Source organism: Arachis hypogaea, chromosome 4 (genome assembly GCF_003086295.3).
Source record: "Arachis hypogaea cultivar Tifrunner chromosome 4, arahy.Tifrunner.gnm2.J5K5, whole genome shotgun sequence".
NCBI lineage: Eukaryota > Viridiplantae > Streptophyta > Magnoliopsida > Fabales > Fabaceae > Arachis > Arachis hypogaea.
The window spans coordinates 52,324,041-52,339,460 of record NC_092039.1 but is presented as its reverse complement, the minus strand read 5'-3'; the positions used below and the strand labels follow the sequence as shown (position 1 = coordinate 52,339,460).

General features: G+C 41.8%; 1 non-coding gene across 1 annotated transcript; it reads right to left on the bottom strand.

Annotated features, from left to right (window-relative positions):
- Positions 1 to 15,035: 15,035 nt before the first annotated feature.
- On the bottom strand, positions 15,036 to 15,139 carry LOC112799427 (small nucleolar RNA R71). Its single transcript, XR_003201009.1, has one exon. It is a non-coding gene; the product is annotated as a small nucleolar RNA R71 (small nucleolar RNA).
- Between the last annotated feature and the right edge of the window lie 281 nt (positions 15,140 to 15,420).

The window sequence follows — 15,420 nt, the reverse complement described above, 5'->3', positions numbered from 1 at the left end:
TTGCTTCCCGCCTTTAGACAGTTCCGAGAAGCTCTTCTTTTACGCCTATGATTGTTTTTTCTCTAAGCTGGGTGTCTGACTTCCTTTTACCGACCTGGAGTCCGAGGTGTTGTGGTCCTGTAACCTTGCCCCTACGCAGCTCCATCCAAATTCCTGGGCATTTTTAAAGCTGTTCCAACTTTTGTGCCAGTTTTTGGGTGTCCCTCCCTCTATTTCTCTTTTTTCTTATTTGTTTGTGTTGACGAAGCCGGGTTCGGGTGGGGGGAAGGTGTCTTGGGTCTCTTTTAGGGCAAACCAGGGGAGGAAGTTCTGTACCCTGTATGATGAGTCTTTTCACGATTTTAAGAACTATTACTTCAAGGTCCGGGCTACTGGGGACGTCCGACCTTTCTTTCTAGATGAGAGTGGGGAGCCTTCTTTTCCTCTTTGTTGGCAGGAGAATGTAGTGTCTGTTAAGTATACGTTTGAGAGTCTAGATGAGGTGGAGCAGGCTTTTGTGGGTGTGGTAAGCAGTTTATGGGGTCGGGCACCTCACTTGGACACGAAGAAAATGTTGGGAGATCCAAGCCTTCTCCGTTCCGAGTTAGGTAGTTTCCGACCTCTTTGAGATTCCGACCTTTCCTTTGTGTTTTGCTTTATTTTTGGTGGAATTTCTGTTGTGGTAATCCCTTTTATTTCTTGCAGAGATGTCTTCTCAGGCGGATTCCATGAAATTTCTTCGTCGGACGAAGAAGTCGGTGACTGCTCGAAATCTCGAGGCCGGGGATGCTTCTGTCCGATCCTCTCCGCAGAAGACTACCGTGGGTGTTCAGACTCGGTCGAAGACTATTCCGACTCCTCAGTTCCGAGCTGTAAGCCAGGATCCTCCGACCTCTGCTACTTCTTCTCCTCCTCCGTTCTCGGGTCCTCCTCTTAAGAAGCAGTAGACCTCTCAGGAGCTTGCCAGTTTCAATGATAAGGACTTTGATGCTCTAGGTTGGATTGAGCAGCATATCCTTCCTCAGACCTTTATTTCTACTAATGATGCGTCTATGGAGCATCATTTTCAGTATATGGCGCGGAGCTGTGTTCGGATGGCCAGTCTTCATGCCGCTATTGCCCGGGAGTTCAAGAAGTCCCCCATTGGTGCGACCAGCTCCCGACTTGAGAAGGCTTAGTTCGAGCTTGATAAGATTAGTCAACTGAAGGCTGCCAGGATTACTGAGCTGGAGGCCTCTTTGGAGAAAGAGAAAGCTAGGGCTACCGCGGCTGTGGCGTCAGCGAAGACATCTGAGGAGATGGCGAAGGCGGCTACAGAGAATTATACTCGGCTATATGCCGAGCTTGTGGAGACAAAGGAGGAGCTGCAATCTGCGCAGGACAAATTTTATGAGCTGGAAGGTCACGTGGCCAAGGGTATGGATGCCATGTTTGAAAATCTGAAGGCTCAGGTCCGGGTTCTTGCTCCCGACCTAGATCTGAGCTTGTTCAGTACGGATAACGTCGTTGTGGAGGGAAAGATCATTCCTGCTCCAAACGAGGATGAGGTTCCGGCGTCCGACCTCGAAGTTCCTGTTGAGAACCCGACTTCCTCTTTGGCCGGGGATGGATCTGGCGTGGGGGTTTCAAACCCGGGTGACGTTGCTGTCGATGCAGTCCCGATTTCTATGTTTGCCCCGCAGCCTTCTGTTGATGTGGAGTCCGGAAAGGACCTTGACCCTCTGTAATTTTTGGTGTTTTGCCCGACCTTTGGGCTCTTTTGTTTTTGGATGGTTACTGTGAACGCTTTTGGACACCTTTTTGCTTTTTAGCTACTTGTAGTAACTTTTTAGCTTTATTTATGTGGTGTTCGCGTTTTGGCTTTTTGTCCCGCTTTTATGCTTTTTAGTTGTTTTTTGAATAACAACTTTTTCAGCTAGCGTTTTGAGACTTCCTTTGGTTTCGTTCTTGCGCTTGTACTTTTTAGTTGCTTTTGTAAAGCAACTTTTAGCCAGCGTTTTGACCTTTTGTTTCCGCTTTTGTGCTTTTTAGTTGTTTTCGGGTAACAACTTTTTAGCCAGCGTTTTGACCTTTTGTTTCCGCTTTTGTGCTTTTTAGTTGTTTTCGGGTAACAACTTTTTAGCCAGCGTTTTCCTTCGATTTCGTTCTTTCGCTTTTGTGCTTTTTAGTTGTTTTCGGGTAACAACTTTTTAGCTAGCGTTTTGACTTTTTGTTTCCGCTTTTGTGCTTTTTAGTTGTTTTCGGATAACAACTTTTTAGCTAGCGTTTTGAAACTTCTTCTGATTTCGTTCTTTTCGCTTGTAATTTTTAGTTGCTTTTGTAAAGCAACTTTTTAGTAAGCGTTTTTCGAAATCTTGGTTCTTGCCGTTTTGAGGCTTCTTTCTTGGGTCCGAGCTTTTTCTCGGACATCGGGTGCTCGAGTACCTCCTTTTGTTAGGTCCGATTTTGTCGTTGGTCGGCCCTTTTAAGTTATTTTTGTAACCTCTTTTTCATTTGGCTTTTCGAGCCATTTCAGAGTTACTTTATAACTTCTCACATTAATTTGAACCTCGTCGCTTCATCTTTGCCGACCTTGTATGGTCTCTTGGCAAATGATTTTTTGCGTTTTGCCGAGCATAAATTAATGCGCCTTGGTGGGGTACTTTCTAGGATTTGCTTCATCATGAGGAAGAGAAAATAGAGAAATTTGATTAGTATTAAAAAAGAAGGAATATTTACAAACTGTTTACCCTTTGACTAGGTCGGGTATCTTACTTAGCCGGGTGTCTCATTAAAAAACCCTTGTAGGGAAAAAGAGTACACCTCGGTTAGGTTTTTCTAGCTGTAGTACCGTCTTAGATTACAGGCGTGCCAGGCCCTGGGCAGCTCATTGCCTTCTAGATCGGATATTTTGTAGTAGCCTGTCCCTAAGACTTCTGTTACCTTGTAGGGTCCTTTCCAATTTGCGGCTAGCTTTCCTTCTCCCGACTTTTGTGTTCCGATGTCATTTCGGATTAGAATCAGGTCGTGAATGGAGAAACTTCGCTTTATTACTTTTTGATTGTATCTGAGGGCCGTTCGCCGTTTTAAGGCTTCTTCTCGGATTCGGGCTCTTTCTCGGACCTCGGGGAGGAGGTCGAGTTCTTCCCTTTGTGCCTGTGGGTTGCCTCCTTCGTTGTAGAAGATGACTCTGGGCGACCCTTCATCTATTTCGATAGGAATCATTGCTTCCATCCCGTAGGCTAGTCGGAATGGGGATTCTCCCGTTGTAGAGTGCGGGGTTGTCCGATATGCCCATAGTACCTGGGGGAGTTCTTCGGCCCATGCCCCTTTGGCCTCTTGGAGTCTTCGTTTTAACCCGGCCAAGATGATTTTATTTGCAGCCTCTGCTTGTCCATTGGCTTGTGGGTGCTCGACCGATGTGAATTGCTGTTTGATTTTTAGTTCGGCCACCAAGTTCTAAAAACTTGTGTCCGTGAACTGTGTTCCATTGTCTGTTGTGATGGAGTAGGGGACTCCGAACCTCGTGACAATGTTTTTGTATAGGAATCTACGGCTTTTCTGAGCCGTAATAGTGGCTAAGGGTTCAGCTTCGATCCACTTTGTGAAGTAGTCGACCCCTACTATGAGGTATTTGACTTGCCCCGGTCCTTGTGGAAACGGGCCGAGTAGGTCGAGTCCCCATTTTGCGAAGGGCCATGGCGCAGTGATGCTGATGAGGTCTTCGGGTGGTGCCTTGTGAAAATTGGCGTGTTTTTGGCAGGGGGGCATATTTTCACAAACTCCGTTGCGTCTCTTTGCAAGGTCGGCCAGTAGAACCCGGCTCTGACTACTTTTTTGGATAGTGCCCGAGCTCCGAGATGGTTCCCACACATGCCTTCGTGGACTTCTTCGAGGACGCTTTTTGTTTCTGAGGTCGGAACGCATCTAAGGAGGGGATTTGAGAATCCTCTTCTGTATAATACGTTGTGAATTAATGTATAATTCTGGGCGTCCTTTGTAAGCCTTTTAGCTTCTTTTCTTTCGGCGGGGAGAGTTCCCGACTTCAGGTAGTTGAGTATGGGGGTCATCCATCCTTGTTGTTGGTTGGATATATTTAGTATTTCTTCCTCTCTTAATACGGAGGGAGATTGTAAGGTTTCTTGTAGGAGACTTCTGTTGTTGCCTCCAGGCTTGGTGCTAGCAAGCTTTGAGAGGGCGTCTGCCCGGGCATTTTGCTCCCGAGGTATGTGCTGGATTTGTATTTCTGGGAAGTGGCGTAACTGTGCCTGTGTTTGGTCCAGGTATTTTTTCATAGTTGGGTCTTTGGCCTGGTAACTTCCATTTACTTGTGATGTGATGACCTGGGAGTCGCTGAAGATTGTGATTCTCTGGGCTCCGACCTCTTCGGCTAGCTTTAGTCCTGCTAGTAGGGCCTCGTATTCGGCCTGGTTGTTCGAAGCCTGGAACTCGAACTTTAGGGATAGTTCTATCCGCGTTCCTTGGTCGCTTTCAATTATAACCCCGGCTCCGCTTCCTGTTTTGTTTGAGGACCCGTCGACATACAGGTTCCATGAGAGTGGGGTTCCAGGGGTCTCAGTGTATTCTGCGATGAAGTCGGCTAGATACTGGGATTTTATGGCAGTCCGAGCTTCATAGTGAAGGTCGAACTCGGACAGCTCCACCGCCCATTGTAGGATTCGTCCTGCCATGTCTGTTTTTTGCAGGATGTGTCTCATGGGTTGGTTTGTCCGGACTTTGATGGTGTGGGCCTGAAAGTAGGGACGGAGCCTCCGAGCTGTGAACACTAGGGCGTAGGCGAATTTTTCTATTTTCTGATAGTTTAACTCGGCCCCTTGTAGTGCTTTGCTTACAAAGTATATGGGGTGTTGTCCTTGGTCATTTTCTCGTATTAATGCTGAAGCGACTGCTCGATGTCCGACCGAGAGGTATAGTACGAGCTCTTCCCCTTTTAAAGGTCGGGTTAGGATTGGTGGCTGCCCGAGGAATTCCTTGAATTTTTGGAAGGCGTTTTCGCACTCCGGGGTCCACGCGAAGGGTTTCCCTTTCTTTAGGAGTGAGTAGAGAGGTAGTGATTTTATCGCTGATCCTGCCAAGAATCTTGATAGGGCGGCTAGCCTTCCATTCAGTTGTTGTACTTCTTTGACACACGTCGGGCTCTTCATATTGAGTATTGCTTGGCATTTATCCGGGTTTGCTTCGATGCCTCTTTGAGTCAGCATGAAGCCTAAGAACTTTCCGGCTTCTGCGGCGAAGGTGCACTTTGTCGGGTTAAGTCTCATGTTGTGTTTCCTGAGAGTGTCGAAGACACTGGTGAGGTCGGCCACCAAGTTTCTGTCTTCTCGTGTTTTTACCAGCATGTCGTCGACATACACCTCTAGCTGTAGTCCGATGTGCTCTGAGAACACTTTATTCATTAGCCTCTGGTAGGTTGCCCCTGCGTTCTTCAGCCCGAAGGGCATTACTACGTAGCAGTAGTTTGCCCTTGGGGTTATGAACGAGGTTTTTTCTTGGTCGGATCCGTACATCGGGATTTGGTTGTATCCCGAGTATGCATCCATGAAGGAGAGATATCTGTAGCCTGAGGCTGCGTCGACTAAGGCGTCGATGTTTGGTAGTGGATATGGGTCTTTGGGGCAGGCTTTGTTGAGATCCGTGTAGTCGACGCACATCCTCCATTTTCCATTGGGCTTTTTTACCAGGACCACGTTTGCGAGCTATAGGGGGTATTTTACTTCCCTAATGAACCCTGCATCTAGTAGTGCTTGTACTTGTTCTTCTATTGCTTGCATGCGTTCGGGCCCGAGCTTCCTGCGTCGCTGTTGGACAGGTCGGGATCCCGGGTACACTGATAGCTTGTGGCACATTAGGTCGGGGCTTATGCCTGGCATGTCGGAGGCTTTCCAGGCGAAGAGGTCGGAATTCTCCCTTAAGAGGGTTATGAGTTCCTCCTTTAGGCCTGTTTCGAGGTTTGCTCCTATGTTTGTTATCTTTTCAGGTGTGTTCCCGATCTGGATTCTTTCGGTTTCTCCCTCTGGTTGTGGCCGAAGGTCTTCTCGGACTTGAACTCGCCCGAGTTCTATTGTGTTGATCTCCTTTCCCTTTAAGCTCAAGCTTTCGTTATAGCATCGCCGCGCCAGTTTTTGGTCGCCTTTTAGGGTAGCGATTCCTTTTGCGGTAGGGAACTTCATACAGAGGTGTGGGGTCGAGACTACAGCTGCTAGTCTGTTTAGGGTTGGTCGCCCAATGAGGGCGTTGTATGCTGAGGTAACGTCGACTATAATGTAGTCGATGCTTAATGTTTTAGATTGCTCGCCTCTTCCAAAGGTAGTGTGTAGCGATATGTATCCTAAGGGATGGATCGGGGTGTCCCCTAGTCCAAATAGGTCGGTGGGATAGGCCTTTAGCTCTTTTTCTTCAAGTCCGAGCTTGTCGAAGGCCGCTTTGAACAGGATATCTGCTGAGCTTCCCTGGTCAATCAGGGTTCGATGTAGGTTGGCGTTTGCTAGGATAATGGTGACCACCATTGGATCGTCGTGCCCGGGTATTATCCCTTGAGCATCTTCTCGGGTAAATGAGATGGTAGGCAACTCGGGCAGGGGACTGTCTTCTCGGACATGATAGACTTCTTTGAGGTGTCTTTTTCGCGAGGATCTGGATGTTCCTCCGCTTGCAAAACCTCCATTTATCATGTGCACGTGTCTTTCAGGGGTTCGTGGGGTTTGTTCGGCCCGATCCTCGTTATCTCCCCGCCTTCTTTTTCTGGTTTCTTCTCCTTTTTCTGCTATGTATCTGTCGAGTTGTTTTAGCCGGTTTTGCTGTGCCCGAACTGTTTCTAGAATTTCCGAGTTCTTTTCCTTCTCGGGATTTGGTGGATCTTTGTTTGGGAGTGATGTCTTTGGGCGATTCTGTTTGTTTCCTCCTGGAGTGCGTGGTGATAGAGGGCTGTCCGGTCGTTCGCCGGTGTCAACTTCCTCTTCTTGTTCTGATATAGCGTGGTTATTGTTGGGAGGGTCGTCCGCCATGGCGAAGGGATGACTTCCAGGTCCCCGGCAACGGCGCCAATGTTCCGAGGGTTACCTGAAACGTGTAGCTCGGTCGTCTGGCAAGACCCGAGGTGAGGGTGCTGTGACCCGAGCTTGATGTGCCGAGCGGCTGGTGGTTGTACCTGCAATGACACTCCGATGCTTAAGTTAGCATGGGTCCAAGCAGATATCGAGTAGAATTAGAGTATGAGTTATACCTGGGTGCTCCAGTGTATTTATAGTAGTTGGTCGTGATCCTCCCTGGATAAGATATTCTTATCTTATCTTATCTTTTGGGAGCTTTATCCCTATCTTTGTGGAACCGCCTTTCTTTAGGCCTTTTCGGCCTTTAGGTTTTGGGCTTCGTTCCTTCTGATGGGCCTTCTTAGCTTATTTGTCCGAGGTCCGACCTCAGGCGTGGGCCTTGGGACGAGGTCGGACCTTTCTATGGACTTCCGAGTTGGGGGAGCTCGGTCAGGGTATGAACAGGAACAAAGGTAGAAAGTTTAAAAGAATAAAAATATTCAAAATAAAAATTTTGGGAAGCATGCTCATGTGAAATCAAATTAATTAATTTCCCATGTGCATCAAAAAAATTTTTTTTTCAATAAGGGGATACAAAAACTCCCCAAACGCAAAATAAGAAAAAAATCAATGCACATGGGGCAGAGTTAAATTTAATGCATGAATTTGCAATACAAAGTGGGAAAATTTGGGCAAATAAGTTAAGAAACTTTGATTTGTATAAAGTATGTATATGTTAGGTGAGATCTTAGACTAATCAAGGATTCACTTATTGGCTCACTTAGCCTTATACATATACCCTTACCTCTACCTTGGCCCCATTACAACCTTGGAAAAGACCTCATGATTTTTGTATGTCTGTATTCTATAATTGTTGATTGGTTAGATGAAGAACAAAGTTATAGAAAGTAAGGATAAAAAGAAAATTAGAGTGATTAACCCAATAAACACTGAGTGACTAGAGAGTAAATACAAAATCCAGTGAGGGTTTAATAGCTCATCACCATATATCTCTGCCTCAATTGTTAATTGTCTTGCAAGTTTGGAAAATATTTTTACCCATCTCAATTGTAAAAGTGCTTTAACATTGTCTAAGGTTGGCTATGCATATATAATTCCTTGAGAATGTGAATTAATTTAACTACATGTAAGTTTTATATACAATTGAATAATAAATAGATTTGCATGACTCATTTAGGTAGATACATTTAGAATAGATTGCATTGCATGAGATTCCACCACTTTGTCTTGGATTTAGCATGAGGACATGCTATTGTTTAAGTGTGAGGAGGTTGATAAACCACTATTTTATGATAAATCTTGTGCTTAAATTGAATGATTTTATAAACTCTTCATCTACTTATTCATATGAATTTTCATGGTTTTACAATTCCTTCCTTAGGATATGACATATGAGAAAACATGTTTCTTATGCTTTAAAATAATCAAATTTAATTATCCTTTATTACCATTCGATGCCGTGATTTGTGTGTTGAGTACTTTCAGGTTTTATAGGGCAGGAATGACTTAAAAGATAGAAAGGAAACATACAAAAATGGAAGGAAAGCACAAAATTGGAGTTTTGGAGAAACTGACATCGATGCGTCCGCATGGACGACGCGAACGCGTGGCGTGCGAAACACAACTGACGCAGACGCATGACTGACGTGACCGCGTGGAAGAGCTAAACTCCAGATGACGTGACCGCGTGACCCACCCAGACACGTGACGTGCGCGATCTGCAGAATTTGCAGAAGTCCGTCTCAGCAATTTCTGGGCCCCTTTTGGCCTAGATCCAAGCCCAGAGAACACAGATTGAAGGAGGAATCCATCCATTTATGAGCATATGGAGATTTAGAGACTGAATACTGGATTCATACACACTTTTTAGGATTTAGATGTAGTTTTTAGTGAGAGAGATTATCTCCTCTCTCTTAGGATTATGACTCCTCTTAAAGGACTTAGGAATATTTTCATCTTCTTGAATTACAGGTTCAATGTCCTTTTTATTTGTCTTTCCAATTTGATTTATGAACTTGTCCATGTTAGAATTGACATCTTTATTTAAATATAATTTGAGGTATTTCAGATTCATGATTGCTTTTCCTTATTTTTAATTTAGATTATTTACTATTGGCCTTGGTTGATTAATTGGTAACTCTTAAGTTATCAAACTCATTGTGATTGATAATTATTATTCTTGCTGATTAATTTAGATTACTATAACTCTAGTCTTTCCTTAAGGAGTTGACTAGGACTTTAGGTATTAAATTAATTTGTCCACTTAACCGATTTTCATAGTTAGAGGTTGACTTAGTGGGAGCAATAGTATAATTCTCATCACCATTGATAAGGATAACTAGGATAGGACTTCCAGTTTTCATACCATGCCAAGAGTTTTATTAGTTATTAATTTATTAATTCCTGCAATTTATTTCTCTTGTTCAAAACCTTTTGAAAACCCAAAAACACTATTTTGCATAACCAATAATAATTCATACTTCCCTGCAATTCCTTGAGAAGAAGACCCGAGGTTTGAATACTTTGGTTTATAAATTTTATTGGGTTTGTTACTTGTGACAACCAAACATTTGTAAGAAAGGTTGATTGCTTGGTTTAGAAACTATACTTGCAACGAGAATTTATTATAACTTCTAAACCATCAATCTTCAATGCCCCTTTAAAATGTTTTCAGAATAGGTGTAGTTAGACATCTTCTACTACGGACTTACAGAAAAGGCCCAGATGTCTCTAGACCACTTAGCTGGCGGATCTATACACATGAGAAAGACAATTGAAGAGGCTTAAGAGCTCTTTGATACAGTTGCTAGAAATCAGCATCTGCACTTAAGTAGTGAGTCCTCCATGAAAGAAGAAGCTAAAGCAGTATCCACTGAACTTAGTCCTCTAGAACAAGTTATTGAACTCAATCAGCAATTGCTTTTTATAACAAAACAGTTAGCAGAATTTAAGGAAATGCTACAAGAAACTAAAAATGCTAACAAGAATATGGAAGCATAATTGGATCAGACAAGACAGCAGTTATTTAAACAGATAACAAAAGAGTGCCAAGCTGTTCATTTAAGGAGTGGAAAGACATTGAATGTTTCAACTCAAGGCAGCAGGAAGCCAAGAATGGAACAACTGACAGAAGATGACCAACCCACTGCCCAAAATCCCTCTGAAGACAGTAAGAGCCCAGAGAGGAATGATTCTGGCATTCAAACACCAGAAAAAAGGTGAAAAGGTGGTGTTAAACGCCCAGTGGATGGCCAATTCTAGCGTCCAAACGCCAGAAAAGGGTGGCAATCTGGTGTTAAACGCCCATACAGCCCCCTTAAGTAGGCTTTTCCAACCACTTCTGTAGGTAGTAAACCTACAACAACTAAGGTTGAAGACTATAAAGCCAAGATGCCTTATCCTCAGAAACTACGCCAAGCAGAACAGGATAAACAATTTTCCCGCTTTGCAGACTATCTCAGGACTTTTGAAATAAAGATTTTATTTGCAGAGGCACTTGAGCAAATACCCTCTTATGCTAAGTTCATGAAAGAGATCTTAAGTCATAAGAAGGATTGGAGAGAAACTGAAAAAGTTTTCCTCACTGAAGAATGCAGTGCAGTCATTCTGAAAAGCTTACCAAAGAAGCTTAAAGATTCCAGAAGCTTTATGATACCATGTACATTAGAGAATGCTTGTACCAAGACAGGTTTATGTGATCTTGGGGCAAGTATCAACCTGATACATGCATCCATTATCAAAAAGCTTGGTTTGACTAATGAAGTTAAACCAATCTGGATATGCCTCCAACTTGCTGATGGCTCCACTAAAATTTCATCAGGCATAATTGAGGACATGATTGTCAAGGTTGGGCCATTTGCCTTTCCCACTGACTTTGTGGTGCTGGAAATGGTGGAGCACAAGAGTGCAACTCTCATTTTAGGAAGACCTTTCCTAACAACTGGACGAACTATCATTGATGTCCAAAAAAGGGAGGTGACCCTGAGAGTCAATGAGGATGAGTTTAAGTTGAATGCTGTCAAAGTTATGTAGCATCCAAACAACCCAAACGACTGTATGAGCGTTGATATTATTGACTCTCTGGTGGAAGAGGTCAATATGACTGAGATTCTCGAATCAGAGCTAGAGGATATTTTTAAAGATGTTCAGCCTGATCGTATGATGAGCGGATAATTTATACGCTTTTTGGCATTGTTTTCATATAGTTTTTAGTAAGTTTGAGCTACTTTTAGGGATGTTTTCATTAGTTTTTATGTTAAATTCACATTTCTGGACTTTACTATGAGTTTGTGTGTTTTTCTGTGATTTCAGGTAAATTCTGACTGAAATTGAGGGATTTGAGCAAAACTCTGAAGAAGGCTAACAAAAGGACTGCTGATGTTGTTGGATTCTGACCTCCCTGCACTCGAAATGGATTTTCTGTAGCTACAGAACTCCAATTGGCGCGCTCTCAACGGCGTTGGAAAGTAGACATCCAGAGCTTTCCAGCAATATATAATAGTCCATACTTTATTCGAAGAATGACGACGTAACTTGGCGTTGAACGCCAAGTACACGCTGCTGTCTGGAGTAAAACGCCAGAAAAACGTCATGATCCGGAGTTGAACGCCCAAAACACGTCATAACCTGAAGTTTGACGCCAAGAAATGCCTCTACACGTGAATTCATCAAGCTCAGCCCAAGCACACACCAAGTGGGCCCCGGAAGTGGATTTATGCATCAATGACTTACTCATGTAAACCCTAGAAGCTAGTCTAGTATATATAGGACATTTATCTATTGTATTAGACATCTTTTGACCACTTTAAGTCTTTCATTATTCGGTCACTTGATCATGGAGAGGGCTGGCCATTCGGCCATGCCTGAACCTTTTGCTTATGTATTTTCAACGGTGGAGTTTCTGCACACCATAGATTAAGGGTGTGGAGCTCTGCTGTACCTCAAGTATTAATGAAATTCTATCTTCTTTTATTCAATTCTCTTTTATTCTTATTCCAAGATATTCATTCGTACCCAAGAACATGATGAATGTGATGAGTCAGATTACCCTCATTATCATTCTCAATTATGAACGCGCGTGATTGACAACCACTTACGTTCTACATGCAACAGAGCTGGAATGCATATCTCTTAGATTCCCCAACAGAATCTTCGTGGTATAAGTTAGATAGTTGGCGGCATTCATCTGGATCCGGAAAGTCCAACCTTGTCTGTGGTGTTCTGAGTAGGATCCTGGGAGTCCGGAAAGTCCAACCTTGTCTGTGGTGTTCCGAGTAGGATTCCGATCATGAATGACCGTGACGTGCTTCAAACTTTAACCTGCTGGGCGTTGGTGACAGACGCAAAAGAGGGATTCTATTCCAGTAGGAGCGGGAACCAACCGGTGATTAGCCGTACTGTGACAGAGTGCGTTAGCATAGTTTTCACTGCGAGGATGGGATGTAGCCATCAGCCATGGGTGATGCCTCCAGACTGGTTAGTTGTGCGAGTGACAGCCGCACAGGTTATTTCCCCGTGAGGAATGAAAGTAGCCACAGTTGATGGTGAACCCCTATACAAAGCTTGCCATGGAAAGGAGTAAGAAGGATTGAGTAGAAGGAGTAGGAGAGCAGGCGTCCAAGAGCTCTACAGCATCTCCATCCGCTTATCTGAAATTCCCACCAATGAATCTGCATAAGTGTTCTATCCCTTTTATTATTTATTTCTTTTTATTATTCCTATCCTCAAACCCATAAATAATGTTTAATTTGCCTGACTGAGATTTACAAGGTGACCATAGCTTGCTTCATACCAACAATCTCTGTGGATTCGACCCTTACTCACGTAAGGTTTATTACTTGGACGACCCAGTACACTTGCTGGTTAGTTGAACGGAGTTGTGACTTCAAATAAACAGTGCCCTAAGAGTAAAATCATACAAGACCAAAAAGTCAATATCATTGATCACAATTTCGTCCACCAAGTTTTTGGCGCCGTTGCCGGGGATTGTTCAAGTATGGACAACTGACGGTTCATCTTGTTGCTCAGATTAGGTAATTTTCTTTTCAAAAATCTTTTTCAAAATTTTTCTTTTATTTTTCGTTTTTCCAAAAATGTTTTTCGAAAAAAATCAATAAAAATACAAAAAAAAAAAATTAGAAAATCATAAAAATCAAAAATATTTTGTGTTTCTTGTTTGAGTCTTGTGTTAATTTTTAAGTTTGGTGTCAAGTGCATGCTTTTAAAATTTTTCTTGCATTGTTTTCGAAAATTCATGCATTCATAGTGTTCTTCATGATCTTCAAGTTGTTCTTGACAAGTCCTCTTGTTTGATCTTGATGATTTCTTGTTTTGTGTCTTTTGTTGTTTTTCATGTGCATTTTTGCATTCATAATTTTCATGCATTAAAGATTTCTAAGTTTGGTGTCTTGCATGTTTTCTTTGCATCAAAAAATTTTTCAAAATTATGTTCTTGATGTTCATCATGATCTTCATAGTGTTCTTGGTGTTCATCTTGACATTCATAGCATTCTTGCATGCATCTTGTGTCTTGATCCAAAATTTTCATGTTTTGGGTCATTTTTGTGTTTTTCTTTAAAAATTTAAAAATCAAAAATATCTTTTCCTTATTTTCCTCCAAAATTTCGAAATTTTGGGATTGACTTGGTCAAAAATTTTCAAAATTAGTTGTTTCTTACAAGTCAAGTCAAAATTTCAATTTTAAAAATCTTATCTTTTCAAAATCTTTTTCAAAAATCATATCTTTTTCATTTTTTTTTCTATTTTTCGAAAATTTTAAAAATTATTTTTCAAAAATCTTTTTCTTATCTTTTTATCAAATTTTCGAAAATTAACTAACAAGTAATGTGATTGGTTCAAAAATTTGAAGTTTGTTACTTTCTTGTTAAGAAAGGTTCAATCTTTAAGTTCTAGAATCTTATCTTGTAGTTTCTTGTTGGTAAGTCAATTTTAAAATTAAATCTTTTTCAAAATATCTTTTTCAAATATATCTTTTTATCTTTTATCTTATCTTTTTCAAAATTTGATTTCAAAATATCTTATCTAACTTCTTATCTTCTTATCTTTTTCAAAATTTGATTTCAAAATCTTTTTCAATCAACTAACCAACTTTTTGTTTGTTTCTTATCTTTTTCAAAACCACCTAACTACTCTTCCCTCTCTAATTTTCGAAAATTCTCCCTCTCTTTTTCAAAAATTCTTCTGGTTTTAAATTCTAATTTTAATCTCATCTCATCTTTAATTTTCGAAAATCACTAACCATTTTTTCAAAATTATTTTCGAAAATTTCTTTCTCTTCTCTTATTCTATTTAATTATTTAACTACTAACACTTCTCTTCACCTCTCTTCATCCGAATTCTTCTTCATCCTTCTTCATTCTTCTACCTCTTTCTTCTTCTACTAACCTGAGGGAATCTCTATACTGTGACATAGAGGATTCCTTTTTCTTTTCTTGTTTTCTTCTCTTTCTTATGAGCAGGAACAAGGAAAAGGGCACTCTTGTTGAAGCTGATCCAGAACCTGAAAGGACTCTGAAGAGAAAATTAAGAAAAGCTAAATTACAACAATCCAGAAGCAACCTTTCAGAAATTTTCGAACAAGAGAAGGAGATGGCCGAAAATAATAATAATAATAATGCAAGGAGAATGCTTGGTGACTTCACAAAGCCAACATCCAAATTTGATGGAAGAAGCATCTCCATTCCTGCCATTGGAGCCAATAACTTTGAGCTTAAGCCTCAACTAGTTGCTTTGATGCAACAAAACTGCAAGTTTTATGGACTTCCATCTGAAGATCCTTATCAGTTCTTAACTGAATTCTTGCAAGTCTGTGATACTGTAAAGACGAATGGAGTAGATCCTGAAGTCTACAGACTCATGCTTTTCCCTTTTGCTGTAAGAGACAGAGCTAGAATATGGTTGGATTCACAACCTAAGGATAGCCTGGACTCCTGGGATAAGCTGGTCACTGCCTTCTTAGATAAATTCTTTCCTCCTCAAAAGCTGAGCAAGCTGAGAGTGGATGTTCAAACTTTCAAACAAAAAGATGGTGAATCCCTCTATGAAGCTTGGGAAAGATACAAGCAGTTGACCAAGAGATGTCCATCTGACATGTTTTCAGAATGGACCCTATTAGATATATTCTATTATGGTCTCTCTGAATTTTCGAAAATGTCACTGGACCATTCTGCAGGTGGATCTATTCACCTGAAGAAAACGCCTGAAGAGGCTCAAGAACTCATTGACATGGTTGCAAACAACCAGTTCATGTATACCTCTGAGAGGAATTCCGTGAATAATGGGGTCCCTCAGAAGAAGGGAGTTCTTGAAATTGATGCTCTGAATGCCATACTGGCTCAGAACAAAGTGTTGACTCAACAGGTCAACATGATCT